General features: G+C 40.9%; 1 long non-coding RNA gene across 2 annotated transcripts in view; it reads left to right on the forward strand.

Moving 5' to 3' along the window:
• Window positions 1-606: 606 nt before the first annotated feature.
• The window catches only part of LOC117663122 (uncharacterized), a 40,709-nt gene continuing 24,112 nt past the window's right edge, over window positions 607-17,203 (forward strand). The window contains exons 1-3 of one of the 2 annotated variants that reach the window (XR_015731927.1): window positions 607-818; window positions 965-1,083; window positions 14,856-15,622. This is a non-coding gene — a long non-coding RNA (uncharacterized LOC117663122). Of the gene's footprint in view, window positions 819-964; window positions 1,084-14,855; window positions 15,623-17,203 lie in introns of those variants that run through there. The other variant, XR_009621595.2, reaches the window with a different exon arrangement.

Below are 17,203 nucleotides of genomic sequence, written 5' to 3' on the forward strand. Positions count from 1 at the left end.
ACCTTTCATGAGAGCTGATTGTTAAATTTTCTGAAATTTGACAAAGTGGTTAACAGCAGAAATAAACATCAAAGCCTAGCCCATCCTTTTGTTGTTCTGTGGCTAACAGAGTGGTGGGGTATGCCGGTGGAACTGGGAGAGCCAATTCTGTTTCTTTCTACTTCTTTCATTTTCCTCTCTTGACTATCAGTAAGAAGGATGGATAAAAATGCAACTGGCATTAGGGCTCCTGGATCTGGACTGCCAAAAGTATGAACTACTAAAAGGTAAAGGTTCCCCTCGCACATATGTGCTAGTCGTTCCCGACTCTAGGGGGCGGTGCTCATCTCTGTTTCAAAGCTGAAGAGCCAGCACTGTCCGAAGACGTCTCCATAGTCATGTGGCTGGCATGACTAAATGCCAAAGGTGCACGGAATGCTATTACCTTCCCACCAAAGTTGTCCCTATTTTTTCTACTTGCATTTTTTAAATGCTTTTGAACTGCTAGATTGGCAGAAGCTGGGACAAATAACGGGAGCTCATCCCATTACATGGCACTAAAGATTCAAACCACTGAACTGCCGACCTTTCAATCGACAAGCTCAGCATCTTAGCCACCGAGCCATCGTGTCTACTAGACTGCAACGAAAAACAAAAGTTGCTGTATCTCTTTGCTGCCATCTAGTGACCATTTGATTTTTCTCATTTTGGATCTAGTAGACCTAACTTGCATCCCAGGTCCTCTGCTTTTTTATCTTCTGAATATAGTTTATCCCCCTGTGGTAGTGTCATTTGTCTCTAAGGGTATAAGTAGGAATGGATAGTGATCAGTCAGTCTGGTGAGTTTGTCATTTTTCCCACATGTCCTGAATATCATATATAGGCCCATCTGTGGATAATCCAATGCTTCAATTTTAACCAAAATACCATGATCCATGGATAAACTGACCTTCAAAAAAAAAAAAAAATGTTTTAATTTTTCCAGTTGAGTTATCTGTGGGTGGATGCTGCCAACCCATTGGTCAAGGAATTCCAGCTGGTGGAATCCAGGAGAAGGCCCTTCTTTGCTGTGGCTCCTGCCCTTTGGAATACCCAGTTCCTGAGGTGAGATCCCTGTCTCTCTCCTGGCCTTCAGAAAGGGCCTGAAGCAGTGGTGACATTCAAATTTTTTTTACTACCAGTCTGTGGGCATGGCTTGGTGGGTGTCATGTGACTTGGTGGGCATGGCTTGGTGGGCGTGGTGTGGCTTGGTGGACATGGCTTGGTGGGCGTGATGTGGCTTGGTGGGCATGGCTTGGTGGGCGTGGTACGGGAAGGATACTGCAAAATCCTCATTCCCTCCCCACTCCTGGGGGAAGGATATTGCAAAATCTCCATTCCCACCCCACCCTGGCACCAGCCAGAGGTGGTATTTGCCGGTTCTCTGAACTACTCAAAATTTCCGCTACTGGTTCTCCAGAGCCTGTCAGAACCTGCTGGATTTCACCCCTGGCCTGAAGACCTTGTTTTGCCAATTAGCCCAGGTCCCCAATAGGGGAGCATCATTTTGGACGTGATGATACTGAACTAGATAAGACACCACCTCCCCCCCCCCCAAAAAAAAAATCCTGTCTGCATCTTGGTCCCTTCTTTCCCGTAATTGGAGTTCTTACATATGTGTGTGTGTGTTTGTGAAGAGAGATAGATAGATGAATGATAGATAAAAAGATAATAGATGGATAGATAGATAATAGAGATGGAGAGGGGGGGAGGATAGATAGATAGATAGATAGATAGATAGATAGATAGATAGATAGATAGATAGATAGATGTGTTTGGAATCTATCTAAGAACATGAAGAAGGAGAAATTATGTAGCATAATTTCTAGGATTCATTTCCATTTATATAAACCAGCTAATCCTCTCTCTCTCTCTCTCTCTCTCTCTCTCTCTCTCTCTCTCTCTCTCTCTCTCTCTCTCTCTCTCTCTCTCTCTCTCTCTCTCTCTGTGTGTGTGTGTGTGTGTGTGTGTGTGTGTGTGTGTAAGAATCCACTTTCCTATGGTTTTTAATACTGCATTTTTGGAGGTTCCCTTATCCCCCTTTCCATATCATTCCAAAGACAGATGCCTTGTTATCACCCGTATCTCCGGTCATGCCTTTTTTGCTCCAAGATGGCCATCCTGTGCTTCTCAGGTTACCTGTTGCCATCTGCCTTTAAGCCTCTCAGAAGGGAAGGAGGATCCGTGTCAGCTTCCTTACTCAAGGAATCTCACAGATGAAATGGGTTTTTTATACTGTCATCTCCCATCTTCTCATTTAACCACAATCTGGCTATCAGATCGGTTGTGTGCAAAAACAATGGAGAGTGGCAGAGAAGGGAATAAAGAAAAGAATAATTTTTCAATTCAGCAACGTAATACAGTAAAATATGGTTCCTTTTAAAAAGATAAGTGTTTTCTGGGCTTGGGCAGAAGGATAAACAGCTGAGTTATCTGTAGTCTCTCTTTTATTTTCAGCCTGTGTTGTCGGGTTTAGTAAATTTTTAAGCAGCTGTCAAACTGAATTTATTATAGAAGTGGTCTACATTCTTGCGTAATCCAGAAGGGAAAAATCCCACTCAGTGATTTTATACTTCATCCTTTGTCTTTAGAACACTTTAAAAGCTTCCTCCACTTAAGATTCAAGAGCGCCATTAGTCAAAAATTTCAGCTCTGGAAATTCTGTACCTAGTCTTGACAGCTTAACTTCCGAGGTGCCTTAAGTGGGTTTTAAAGTGATAGAGGCATTTTTGCTGTAGATATTGATAGAAGAAACTGTTGAAATGCAGTCGTTTAGAAGATTGCAATTAGATTCAGAGAGAGAGAGAGAGGGGGGGGGGATGGCGCAAAGTAGATTTTCAGTTCTGTGAAACAGGAATCCCCAGTCCTGGGTCCGTGGCCCAGTACCAGGCCACAGCCTGTTGAGAACTGGGCTGACAAGTGGCAAGAAAGTGAGTGAATTCATGAAGCTTCATTTTCACAAGTGGCTCATGTAACAAAATCATCAGTCGCAAAGTTGAAAGGGTTGGGGACCACTGCTGTGAAACATTGGATGGTCACTCTGCCTGCTCCAAAAGAGATCCCATATAGACTGCGATTTCTCTATGCAAATTAAGGGATCAGAACATTAAAAGGATTGATTCATGATTTCTTGGCATCTTGCTTGCATCGGAACAGAATGCCCCACCTTCGTAGATCCTCTTCTCCATAGGCCTTTCACATACACCCACCAAATTCCAGCAACACATCAATGTTTGATGGCGGGTCACAGGAGAATGAGGTTAAATAGTCACAGTGGATTTGTGTTGTTACAGATGACAGTTTTGGTAATTGTATGGACAATCTAGCTATCATCTTCCTGGCAACAATATGGATGTGATTTATCATTGTCGTCTTCTGGGTTTCTTTTTTTCTTTTTTTAATTTAGAAGTCTAGCCTCCAGCCCTGGGATTTGTGGGTTATCCCTCATCCAAATATTAACAAAGTCTGAACCACCTGAGATTTTGAGATTGGCCGAGACCAGCTATATAATTATTATTTATCAAATGTATGTACAGTAGCTGCCTATCTTACCATGAGCAACTCTGGATAGCATGCCACAATCAAATTGCTGAGCACATTGTAAGCCACCCTGAGTCTTCGGAGAAGGGCGGCATATAAATCAAAATTAAAAATAAAAATAAAAAATAAAACAGTAAGAGATACAAATCGTCATTATAAAAATATTTTAAAAAATGATTATTAAAAGTTTAAAATATTAAAAATTAAAATATACAAACTACAGGGCAAGGAGAGAGTAAATATGGTCAACTACAATAGAGGAGCCCTCTTAGGCTATTATAGGTAGTCCTTGACTTATCACCATTTATTTAATGACTGCTTGAAGTAATGACAGTGTTGGAAAAAAGCAACTTACATCCGGTCTTTGCCCCTAGGAGCGTTGCAACATCCTCAACGGTCATATGATCAAAATTTGGGTACTTGACAACTGGCCTATATTTATGTCAGCTACTTCAGGGGTTCGTATGATTGCTATCTGTGACCTTTCCAGGCACCTTCCAACAAGCAAAATGAATGGGGGAAGCTGGATTCACTTAACAGCCATATGATTTGTTTAACGGCCATAGCAAAAATCATATAATTGGGCACAACTTACTTACTGACCTCATTGCTTAGTGACAGAAGTTCCAATTATGATTGTAAGTGAAGGACCCTAGGCTCCCCAAGCCTGTTTACATCACTTTCACTTTTTTTGTCTTTAAATCATATTTTCAAAATATTCTCTCTCTCTCTCTCTCTCTCTCTCTCTCTCTCTCTCTCTCTCTCTCTCTCTCTCTCTCTCTGTGTGTGTGTGTGTGTATCAGAGGAAAGATAACTACTACAGGTGCCAATGTGCATGATATATAATGAGCACAAATATATAATATGCCCACTATCCAGTAAATTGCTATTATCAGTGAGGATGGTCTGAGTCAGTTTAGTGTGTGTTTATTCATAAGTTGATTTCATTCTGTCTCTGCATTCAACTTAGATATTTTTAAAAAGTGTGAATTTTTAAATCTACCATGCAAAAATGCATATTTAAATACATATTTTGATATGCTTTTCTGAAAGTATTTTTTTCTCACAAAGCATGCATTTCTGAATGTGTTTTCTCTCAAAGTTTTGCCTAAAGTAGAACCTGAAGCAAAAGCTGCCCTGGAAAATTCAGATAAGTCCAGAATTAATTGGTACATTCATCTTGAAGATGTCGATCAAGTCAGTTCACTGTGAAATGTTGACTCAACAGAAACCTTGAATATCTCTAGTTATAAGTCCACCAAAGGGTTCCTGTTGCCAATTTCCATTTTGTGGAGTGTTGGAGAGATTTCATCAAATCCTTGGTCGGCCACCGTCTGCTCGGATTGAACAATGGGACTTTCCAAAGTTCATGGACTGATCGGCTGTTTCCCAGTCTACTCGATGACGGATTTCAAATTGGAAAGACGCTAATTATCCTTGATTGATGGGCAGGCAGGCAGGCTTGTCGTACTGGCCAAGGGAAGAAGAAATCATAGAAGGGAAGACTGAAGTTAGCATTTTCCCATCAGTACAAACTTACAGAATTAATGATTTGATTCTATCTATCTATTATCTCGATGCCTGGAACAGCATATGGGTACCAGGATGCAGATGGTAGCTATCCTGCTGAGTTCAATAAGGAGACCATCTAAATTTGAGCAGAGCCACAGCACTGAACCGTGTGGCAGTTCAGATTTAAAGGCAAAAGGGGGATTCAGAGATACATAGCCATGCACGTAGCATCTGTCTGCAACTTCCTCAAGCAACCATGTTTCCCCCCCCTCCCCCCCTTGGGATTGCACTGCAGTTGCAAATGACAAAACACAAGCCTCGGAGAATACTTGAAGGAGTTACAGATGGGGGGTGTTACAGATATGAGTGTCCCCGCTTGCTCCAAAGTACCTTTTCTTTTCAAATCCAAAGCTCTGTATCGTCTTTGCACTGAAAACGGGAAAGGCAGCACTTTATACCTTTGGACCCTACTGAGGTTTTTGTAAGTACAACAATTCTTACCTGGTACTAAGCTTCAAAATCAAATGAAATATCTACAAGAGTCAAGGTTTCCAAAGGGGATTTAACAGGCTGAGGCAAGATACAAAGTGCACTGCTAAACCGGCATGTACTATGCACAGAAGATGCTTAATGAAAGGCAACACTTAGCCTTTGCGTGAGACAAGCTGAATGACCAGCCTGATCCTGAGTCAATCAATTAATCAAAATAAAACTAGAAGGGACCTTGAAAGTCTTCTAGTCCAACAAACAGACACATACATGCGCGCGTGCACACACACACACACACACGCTCAAGCAGGAGACCCTATACCATTTCAGAAAGGTGGCTGTCCAGTCTCTTCTTAAAAACCTCCAGTGATGAAGCACCCATAATTTCTGGAGGCAAGCTGTTCCACTGGGTAAATTGTCCTCACTGCTAGGAAGTTTCTCCTTAATTCCAGGTTGCTTCCTTCCTTGATTAGTATCCATCCATTGCTTCTTGTCTTGCCTTCTGGTGCTTTGGAAAATAAGTTGATCCTCTCTTCTTTATGGCAGCCCTTCAAATACTGGAATACTGCTATCATGTCAACCCTAGTCCTTCTTTTCTTTAGACTAGCCATACCTGGTTCCTGCAACTATTCTTCATATGTTTTTGTCTCCAGGCCTTTATTCAGCTTCATTTGCTCTTCTTTGCACTTTTTTCAAAGCCAAATACCTAGTATTTGGTACCAATCTATATTAGGTACCAGTTGTACTAGGTATCTGTGCACCTGTTCCTCCACTTGTTATACTGCATTTTCAGGGATGGTTAGACAAGCTCTGATTTAGAGTTGAAATCTTCTACCTTGCTGGAAACTGGCCTCTGTATTTGATCTCTAACAGGCTCATCCTTCCCCTCATTTAAAGATGATTCACTAACTAGGGAAAGGGCAGGTTGCTTATGAAATATAGAATAAGCAACACAACACAGTTCTTCAATACTTGGTCACTGTTGCCTTCTAGTGACAATTCACCATTACAACTGAAAAAAGTGACTTATGATTGGTTTATGACACATTTATGTCATTTTTATGCATATATTATGCATTTATGACACAGCATTACCACAGTCACCTGACCAAAATTTGGGCATTTGTTGGCAACCAGCACTTATTTATGACAGCTGGAGTGTCCTGGAGTCACACAATCCCTGTTTGTGTCCTTTTCCGCGGATTCTGAAAAGCATTGACCCGGATTCTGACCCAGGTCTACTTGGTCTCCAAGTCCTGAAGGTGCTTTTCAAAAGGCAACTAGACTTTATTTTTTTTTCCTGAAAAAGTTTCGCTTCTCATCCCAGAAGCTTCTTCCGTTCTTTGGAACGGAAGAAGCTTCTTGGATGAGAAGCGAAATGTTTTCTAGGAAAAAAAAAAACCCAAGAAAGTCCAGTTGTCTTTTGAAAAGCACCTTTGGGACAACCATGACTTGGATGAGGATGGAGAATCTCCATAGGCATTTGTCTCCAAGCTGTTGAGAAATCTTCTCGGGAACTGGGCCGATATGCCGATATTTCTGAGAATCAGTTTCCACTCACATTTTCTATGCTACTCTCTCATCAGTCCCCAGGAAGATTAAGACCACTTAAGGTCATTTCAAGATCATTTACGCATCACCGAGTATTCGTCCCAGGCTCACTTTGCAATTTGGCATTTCTCTGTCCTAAGCCAACCTCCTCCATCTTCACATAATGGATGGATCAGGGCTCCAATTTTCAAAATTCCCCAGCTGTCGAATCAGGAGAGCTGATTTTTTTTTAATCACGCCAAAAGTTTAGTTTTTCGAAGCCACAGCTGCACTCTTCTTTTGTAAATGAGTTAAGGTAAAGGTAAAGGTTCCCCTCGCACATATGTGCTAGTCATTCCTGATTCTAGGGGGCGGTGCTCATCTCCGTTTCAAAGCCAAAGAGCCAGCGCTATCTGAAGACGTCTCCATGGTCATGTGCCCGGCATGACTAAACACCAAAGGCGCATGGAACGCTGTTATCTTCCCACCAAAGGTGTTCCCCAAGTCACTGGGGAAGCCAGATTTGCTTAACAACATTTGTTAATGTTCATTTAACAACTGTGGCAAAAAGGTCATGAAATCGTGCACTACTCACTTAACAATGGCCTTACCAGAAACTCTGGAATCAATTGTGGTCATAAGTCAAGGACTCTCTGTACCCACTAGAAATATCCACTTCCTCCTCCGATAGTTGGGCCTGTCTTGAGAGATAAAATGAATGTACTCTTGCTGTTTACCAGATGCAACAAGGGTTGCTGCACCCCTCAAAGATGCAATGATTTGGGAGTAGAATTCCTCTCATGAATTCTAAATGATCTTTTGAAATCCATATTAGGATGCCTGGATGCTGAAGATGAAAAGATTTCGACTATTTTCTTAGATGTACTTAATGCTTAGATCTTGATACACTGGAAACCAGAAGGAAGCAGTTGCCTACACTTAAGAGAGGAACCAAATGCAATCATTTTTCCTTAATGATGTTTACAGGATTTTTTTTTTTTAAAGTTACATTCATCCACTGAGTATCTTGCTACCAAAAGTTCCTTAACTATTTGATCAATGTTTTCTCCTTTGAACTGGAAATAATATCTTTCCGTTCTTTTTTTTTTTTTTTTCGCTTTTGCCATCTAGCCGGGTGCTTGAAATACAGTAGTTTTGTTCTCTTTTAAAACAGGATGAATCCAAATGAAATCAGGTCAGTATAATCAATCCGCCTCCAACTGTCTTTTGTTTTTAGTTCAGCAGGTGGTATAAGTGAAGAGGAGAGAAAAGATTGATTTTGTAAAGAGGTATGCATAATTTGATACGTAACTCTGCTAATGAACTACAGACCTGCTTTAAAGAGACAAGAGAATTGCTCCATCTAGCCTTTTGTTCTTGTACTTAGTTCAAGAGTTTCTTATTAGCCTTGAAATCTGTCGTTCCACTAGATCAGTTGGACCTGGGATGTGTGAGAAATTTTTATATCAAAATATATTTTACTCGAGAATCAATGTCTCCACTAAATAGTTGACAGTCAAACTGAAACTAAGTTAATCGAGTAAAAATAGCAAACGGAGAAAATCTTTTCTTCAAACTTCCTCAGACCACCCCCCCCCAAAAATAAGATACCCAGACCTAATCCACATATCAAAGGATAAGGTTTGCAAATGCAAATAGAGTTAATTAAATTAGTTCCAAGAGGAACTGCATATTCACAAGAATAAACATCATAGCTGACCTACCTACACACACATGTCCCTCAAGTGTCACCCTAGAATCAACATGTAGATACTTCTACACTCAGAACAAACTCCCTATTTAACTATGTTGCCATGCCCCATTTCCCTGCATCTGCCCTGAAAGGCAAACTCCTTGTTTTTAGGAATAAATATTTCTTCTTTCCTCACTGTTATTTGGATCTCATTTTTATTTATTTTTGCAAAACCCCGGCTCAAGTTGGAACCTCAAATTATTCTTCTGACAGATGTTATGTAGCGAAACCTTGGTAAATGTATGTGTTTACAAGTAACTTTTCTCAGCAGATGTTAGCTACTTGTAGACTTTGCTTGATCTATAAAACTAAACAAGGCTTAGTGCTCAGATAGGAGATTTCCAGGCTTTAAATTAAACTGGGAATTGAGAAAAAAAATCTGGAAGAATGCAGAAGCAAACTACTACAAACAGTTGAGCTTTCCTTGAGGGAGGCTTTATATTTAATGTAACTGTTGTTATTGTTGTTGTTGTTGTTGTTGTTGTTGTTGTTGTCTATGGAGATTCTCAGTCATCCAGGTCATGGTTGTCCCAAAGGTGCTTTTTCAAGAGGCAACTGGACTTCCTGGTTTGTTTGTTTTTTGAAGACGTTTCACTTCTCATCCAAGAAGCTTCTTCAGCTCTGGCTGGATGGGGGGAATGTTGTTGTTATTATTATTATAAAGCAACTGTGGGCAACCTGGGTCTGTAGGCCATATGTGGCTTTCAACTTCCTCCAATTATGCTTGCTGAAAAAGCCTCTTGGAAAATAGATTTTTTTAAAAACTAGACTGAAGTGCAAAATATGTCACATATGTTCTTTAAATCAAATGTAAAACCTCAAACTCCTTCAGAAAAATATAGAATATCTTCACCCTGCCGACCCCCCTCACCCCATCCCCATATGACATGGACTCAACCACTATGCAGTACTGCCCCAAATTGCGAGTGGACTCAATAAGCAACTATTAACTTCAAGAGTCAGCCGGTGAGCCTAGCAGTTCAGAAAGCCTTCTGGGTGGTCTTACTTGAACTTGTTCTCCTATCCGTTTCAAAATGAAAATTTGCTGAACTTTGCAGGAAATCATTTGACCTCTGTCTGTTTGCCACTGTCTGGTTGTTACTGCTGGTGGTCAAAATGCCATCTCACATTTTGTCAGCCGTGTTCTTTCTAATACAGGTAGTCCTTGATTGATGTGGCCCATCAGCAGCCTGTGCAGATTGTAGCTGATTCCGACAACAAGGAGGCAGGTGTGGTGCTGCGTCAGCAGCCTGTGCAGCTGGCGCTCGAGTCGGACAGTGAGGAGGCTGGAGAAGATGTGGTGCCAGAGGCAGGATTCAGCCAGGGCCTTCAGAACCTCCAGAAGTTCCTTTAAGTGAAGAGGACGAAGAGGAGGAGCCTCTTCTCAATGCACGGGCATGCAGAGCTGCCAAAAGGCAGGAGTGGCTCCTCAGGAGGAGGTCTCCTCGAGAGTAAGGCTTGGGGCTAATTGGCCACTCCCTTAGCCTATTTAAGAAGGAACGCCGCTTGCAACAAGCTGTAGAGAACAACTTTAGTTCACTCTCCTTCGTGTCTGCAAAACTGCTTCTGGGCTTTCTGCCAACTCTAGTAAGACTGTGATTACCTTATCTTAGAATTCTGGTAGGCTGTTAAGACAGTTCATTAACAGCCTTTGAATGATAAAGACTGAGTTATTTGAGTAAAATAAGCTTTGTATAGAGTTCATGTGTGCTGCATTCTTTGGGGTCTGTAGCTGGGGCAGAACATTGATTTACAACCACAATTGGGACCAGAATTTCTGTTGTTGAAGCAAAGCGGTGGTTAGGTGAGTCGCACCTGGTTTTATGATCTTTTATTACCATCATGTTTAAGCAATTCACTATTAAGTGAATCGTAGTCCTTACGTGAATCCTGTTTCCCCCATTTGCTTTGCTTGTCAGAAAATGACTGGGAAGGTTGCAAATGGCGATCACATGATCCCAGGACACTGCAACCCTCCCAAATTTTAACCATGTGACCATGGGGATTCTGTGACAGTTTTAAATATGAGGACGGATCGTAAGTCACTTTTTTCGGTGGGGTTGTAACTTTGAATGGTCACTAAACGAATGGTTGTGAGGATTGGTTGTACAGTGCAAATAGATTATTTAACTACTATACCTGCCAGAGAGTGCATTGTTGTTAATTATTGGGGTTTTTTGGACCACTGCAGCTCATATACTTGAGATGTGGCTGTTGGGTGGTGCTTCTTTGCTTCCTTTGTCATGGTGGCACAGTGGTTAGAATGCAGTATTGCAGGCTAACTCTGCCCACTGCCAGCAGTTCAGTCCTGACTGGTTCAAGGTTGACTCAGTCTTCTATTCTTCTGAGGTCGGTAAAATGAGGACCCAGATTGCTGGGGGCAATATGCTGACTACATAAACTGCTTAGAGAGGGCTGGAAAGCCCTATGAAGCGGTATATAAGTCTAAGTACTATTGCTATTGCTGTTGTCCTATGAAAGTATGCTTATTAGGTCTTTAGATTGGATTTTAAGTCTGAGTGTTTTTCCTGCTGCCAACACAACAATCACAACTGCATACTCAAAGGATTTCAAACAATGACACCTCCTGCCCACACAGTCCTACACACATGCTTCCTTTCTATTTTTTTTCAGCTGGTAAATCTGTAAACAATTATTCTTGCAAAGACGACACATTGAAAACCTTCCTGTCCCCATTGTTTCTTCTGGTTTTTGAAAGATCGCTAGGAAATTTTCATTAAATGCATATACCTGTTGATTTGCATTACGGTCGATAGCATGGAAAGACAAGCATTGAAAAGGAAGCAACGTTGAAGGAACCTTAAATGCATTTTGCAGTTTATAAAAGAAATAAAGAGACATTGAACATATTTCGCATAATAAGCTTTCAGCAGATTGTGTAGTAACTGTCCCTTTATTTCAAATCTTGAAATAAACTTCCAATTTAATGCAGAAGATCAGACCACAAGCTGATTAGAGACCACACCAAAAATGCTAAATGTGTAATCTAATTTTCAATTTTGCTTTAATTTAGATGTTGCTGTTTATATAGATGCTATTGTTCTGACTGCCCCACTGAGAACTCAATCATAGACAAATAGGCAGACATTGTAACATAAGAAACACCTTTATATGGTCTTAGTAAGTTGCTGGTACTTCTAAATGTTTCTGGAATCATTTCCAAGTGCACAATCAAATTCTAGTTAAACTACCAAAATTTAGTAATGGTGTAAGAGAACAGAATTGTGAGCCATAAGATAGATGTGTTGTAAAACAGTTAAAAAAATAAAATGAAGAACCACCTCCTTTGTATTTCCAGAAAAATAATCTCAGCCACACATTTTGATTTTTTTGTTGGATTTATGCACACATTTCCCTTTGTTCAGCTGAATGTGTCATTGATGGCATCTGTTGTACCTCACAACTAACCATGGGATAATTTGGGCTGTGAAAGAATTATTATCATTGAAAGTTCAGCCTGAAGAAGGAGCACAACATTGAGAAAAAGAACCAAGCTTTATCGTAATAATCATCATTTGCCTACTTTACAAGAAACAGAGGCCCAAAATGTGAAAAAGCAAAGATTTTTATAGACCACCTTGAGAACTTCAAGGTGGAAAAGCCTAGAGATCTGATTGGCTAGCCAGTTTGGGAAAGCTAGGCATATCCTTGTCCCTACATGGTGGTGCTCTGGTTAGAATGCAGTATTGCAGGCTACTTCTGCTGACTGCCAATTGCCAGCAATTTGGCAGTTCGATCCTCACTGACTCAAGGTTGTCTCAGTCTTTAATCCTTCTGAGGTTGGTAAAATGAGGACACAGATGGTTGGGAGCAATATGCTGATGCTGTAAAGCGCTTAGAGGGGGCTGTAAAGCACTGTGAAGTGGTATATAAGTCTAAGTGCCATTGCTATTGGGGTTATTTCTATTGTGAGGCAAAACAAGTCTTTCAGGAGGGCAGCAGAGCTGAGGAGGTTTATTCTTAAACCAAATGGAACATTGGGGCCATCAGGCTCATGGAGAATGGAGTGCTGAGGTTTCTTTAGGTTGCAATTCCCTTGTAGGGGCTGCCCTTGGGCTATTCTGTGAATTGGTGAGGAGGCTTCTATTCTTTGGTTTAGATCAGCAGTCACCAACTGGTGGTCCGTGGACTACTGGTGGTCCACGAGAAAATTTTGGTGGTCCACAGAAAAATTATTTGCATTTTTAATATTGCACTAAATCAGAGGTCCTCAAATTATGGCCCCTGGGCCAGATACATGCAATGAACGTTTGTGTTGCTGCAGAGACTCTCCCCCTTTGAGGTCTTTTTGTGTGGGTTGGAGGGGAGCAGAAATTGGGGTCTGCTTTGGCCTCCTGGTGCAGGGCTTTAGGTGAAGGCTGGAGGGAAGTGTTGGTGGTGGCGTAGAGCCCAAGGGCCTTGTTCCAGTGGGACTGCATCATGTCCTGGAACTGGCTGACCATCTCAGCCCGCTGAGCCTCCAGGCGCCGGTACCTGGCCTTGCACTCCCTCAGGTCTTCCCTCTAATTGGAAAGCCTATACTCGTAGTCCTCAGTAAGCCTCCTTCTCGATCAGATTCAATTTGAACTGAGCTGTTTTGCCAACTCTTTCTCATGGTGGCTGCTTAGTTCCAACAACTGCTTCCAGTTGGGGCCCTAAGGAGCCCGGGCGGGGAGGCAAGGAGTTGGCCATGCCCACCCAGTCACATGACCACCTAGCCACACCCACCCACCCGGTCATTAGGCAGATCATATTAGTGGTTTGCAGGATTTAAAATTATGAACTTAGTAGTCCCTGAGTTCCAAAAGGTTGGTGACCCCTGGTTTAGAGGTACTTCATCTGGCAATAGGGAGAATCAATTCAGGTCTGATAGAATTAGGCAAAGAGATGAACTGGCTTTGCCTTTGATCCTGTCTACAAGACACGAAAGGGTACAATCTCTATTTTGATTGTTAGATTGATTTTCTCCACTAAAGTGACTGGCTCAAAGCCCTCCAGGGAGCATTCTGAGGTTGAGCAGGAATTAGAACATAGGTCTCCACTTTCATTACTATGCCAGTTTAGTTCTGAGAAGGCCCTGCTATTATGCAGGATTCCAGACACCAACAAGTTGTCCCACCATCCAAGTCTCTAGCTCTCCTTTGCCCATGAAACTTTCCAACCCTACCATGTGATAGCCAGATGAACGTGAATCTTTTGCCCACCAAAACTAGTGGTGTTCTCCTTTAAGGGTAGAAATGCATAGGGAGAATTAAACAAACCCCAGAGCCCATTTTCTCTCACACAACTCTACATCACTGGGTTTCTAATGTCTTAAAGTCACAGAAAGTACAAATGATTGCTTATTTGTGAGATACAAAAAGGAGCAAGATAGGGATCCCCGCTGTCTTCTCACTTATTTTGGGTCATGAAATACTAAGTAGAGATATAAGACAAGATGAGAGGATCGTGGGAATAAGGATTTAAAAAATAACTTATAAACTAGGGGCTTTGGAAGATGACTCATGTTGGTTCTGGAAGATTCTTTAAAGGAAGTAGAAATATTAATGGGCAAAGATTTCAAGATTAATAAACCGAAGATGAAGATGTTAACAAAAAATATGAATATAGATGTTCAAAGAGAATTGATAATTAAAATGGGTTTTGAGATTGAGAAGAAAGTAAAATATCCTGGTTTCACTAGGACCAATATGTAAAAACTGTATGTTATTTCAAAATAACTATCTTGAGACAGAGAATGAAATTGAAAAAGACATGTTAAGATGGGAGATATTACAATTGTCATTTCTGGGGAGAATTTCCATGATAAAAATGGATGTCTTGCCTAGAATGATGTTTTTGTTTCAGACAATACCTATTTTAATACTTGATGCACCATTTAAACAATGACAGAATTATATATCTAAATTTGTGTGGCAGGGGGAAAAAAACCCATAAATTAAATTTAAGGCATTACAAGATGCAAAGGAAGGAGGAGGATTGAGTTTACCTGACTTGAATTTGTGTTTTGCAGCTTTCTGATTGATTTTGGATGAAAGAATGACGAGTTAGCCATGGCAAGTTGGCTGTGGCGAGTTGTCCTGGACCTGCTACATGGCAATCTCAATGGACTAAACCAGGGGTCCCCAAACTTGGCAGCTTTAAGACTTGTGGACTTCAACTCCCAGAATTCTGGATTAAACAGAGAATGCAATTGGTGTCCCTGAGATATATTCTGCCTAATAAGATTAATGGCAAAAAATCCTGGGAGTTGTAGTTTTGCAGTATCAGAAGAGCCACAGTTCTCAAATGTTTGGTGTGATGGCAGAACCAAACTCAAAATGCCTTTGTATTTTGGAAACTTAGTTCAGAACAGACAGAAATTTTAATACAGTAGTTGGGAAAGCCCCAGAGAGCTTTAAGATAGTTGGATCATTTTTTTCTTTACTGTAGCAATATTCATTTGCACAAGTGCATAACATCTGCTGTTTGAAGGAATGAATTGACATAATGTTCCTTAAAAATTTAAAAACTTAAAAGAAATATACAAAATATTTTGTGGTCTGAATGAAGAGAAGGGTAAGGAAAGACACCTCCCTGGCTGTCTAATATCTGTACCAGTTTGACAAGGAGAGAGGGGGAAAAAACATAAATGCTTCCCAGGTTTGGAAGACTTTTTAAAACAGTCACACTAATTTGTTGCTTTTAAAATTCTTACTGCTCTTTTGTTCAAAAGAACACATACAGAATATGGAAATGGGAAATTAATTCTAATTTATCCAATAAATTATTCAAAAGGAATTACTCACTTGGTGTGAGTATTTTCATTAAATCAAACTCAAACCTGTCAAACCAATGTATGGCGTTAAAAAGCCTGAAAAACACACACTTGCATGCACACAGTCCTTATTAAAAGCAGAAGAAGAAGAAGAAATGTGACAAGGAATGATATGTTTAAAAAAGATAAACTTGAAAAACATATGCCCTAATGATAGCCATATCGGCAGAGATATGCTTGGTTCAGGAGAGGTTTTTTTGGTTTTAATAATCGCTTCAGACCTATTGTACATCTAGCTGCCAAAAAGCACTGGTAATGCTTTTTTTTTTTTTTTTTTTTAATGACTACTTTCCAAAGACTCTTCTCCACGGTGCCTACCAAGAGGACTTGAGCAGAAGACAAATTGGCAAGGAGAACCAAGAATGGTCTCCTCCAAGGAGAACCAAGAATAGTCTCCAAGGGGGACCAAAATAGTCTCCTCGGTGACAATGTATTTATTTATTTATTTATTTGGTTGGTTGGTTGGCTGCCCATCTTGCCTCAAGACATGTCTACATTACGGCAGCTCATCATAGTCAAGTATAAAATAATTCTTTGAGTTAGAGTTGGGTGGTTGTGGTAATCGAGGAAGGAATTCCTGTTCAACATTGTGGTGATGCCTGGCTTCAAATTTCTGAAGCAATTTTACTTCCTCTGTAAAAGAGGCTTCTGGGTTGTTAATGTCATACTTGGCCCCTGATAGAAAAACCTTCCACAGACGTTTTGTTTGCCAATTCAGAAAAATATGGTGTGCTTTCATATTAGCTCTCTGAGGAATTCACTCTGCCTAATTCAAAACTCAATTAAAATCACTCAAAACATCTTCTAATTCCTCACTCTGGGAATGACACTTTCATTTTTAATGGTGTTTGACAGAGGTTTATTCCACATTTCTTCGATGGCATTTTAGAACCTACTTTATTGTTACATGGTGGCTGACAAAGCTCCCTTAGACAACTCTTCATCTTCATATCATAGCTTCCTTTGCTGCCCCAGTTGCCAGTAGGGTACTGTCAGCGTTCCAAGTAATACACCCATAGCAAACAGAACTCTGAAGCAAGTAGGTTCCTCAAAGCACAGGTTTATTGGATATATCATATTAGCACAGACTGATGAAAACTGACTCTAAAGGTTCCCGCGGATTCACCTAATTAAAAGTAAAAGTTTTCTCCCCTTTCCCGAACAATGAGTCACATGGTCCAATCAAGGAGATGTCCGGTTGCTTAGAAATGTCATTCCTCCTCTCTTCAACCACCTGTGGGAATGTCCTTGGTTCTCAGGCAGTGGTGGGTTTCAAAATTTTTTACTACCGATTCTGTGGGTGTGGCTTGGTGGGCATGGCATGGCTTGGTGGGCGTGGCAGGACAAGGATATCGTAAAATCTCCATTCCCACCCCACTCCAGGAAAAGGATACTGTAAAATCTCCATTCTGTCCCCAATCCAGGGGAAGGTTACTCAAAATCCCCATTCCCTCCCGATCAGCTGGGACTTGGGAGGCAGAGAATAGATCTGCCAGAATTGTTACAGTCAGAATTGTTACTGCTGGTTCTCTGAACTACTCAAA

This window comes from Pantherophis guttatus, chromosome 2 (genome assembly GCF_059756535.1).
Source record: "Pantherophis guttatus breed Tessera chromosome 2, ASM5975653v1, whole genome shotgun sequence".
NCBI lineage: Eukaryota > Metazoa > Chordata > Lepidosauria > Squamata > Colubridae > Pantherophis > Pantherophis guttatus.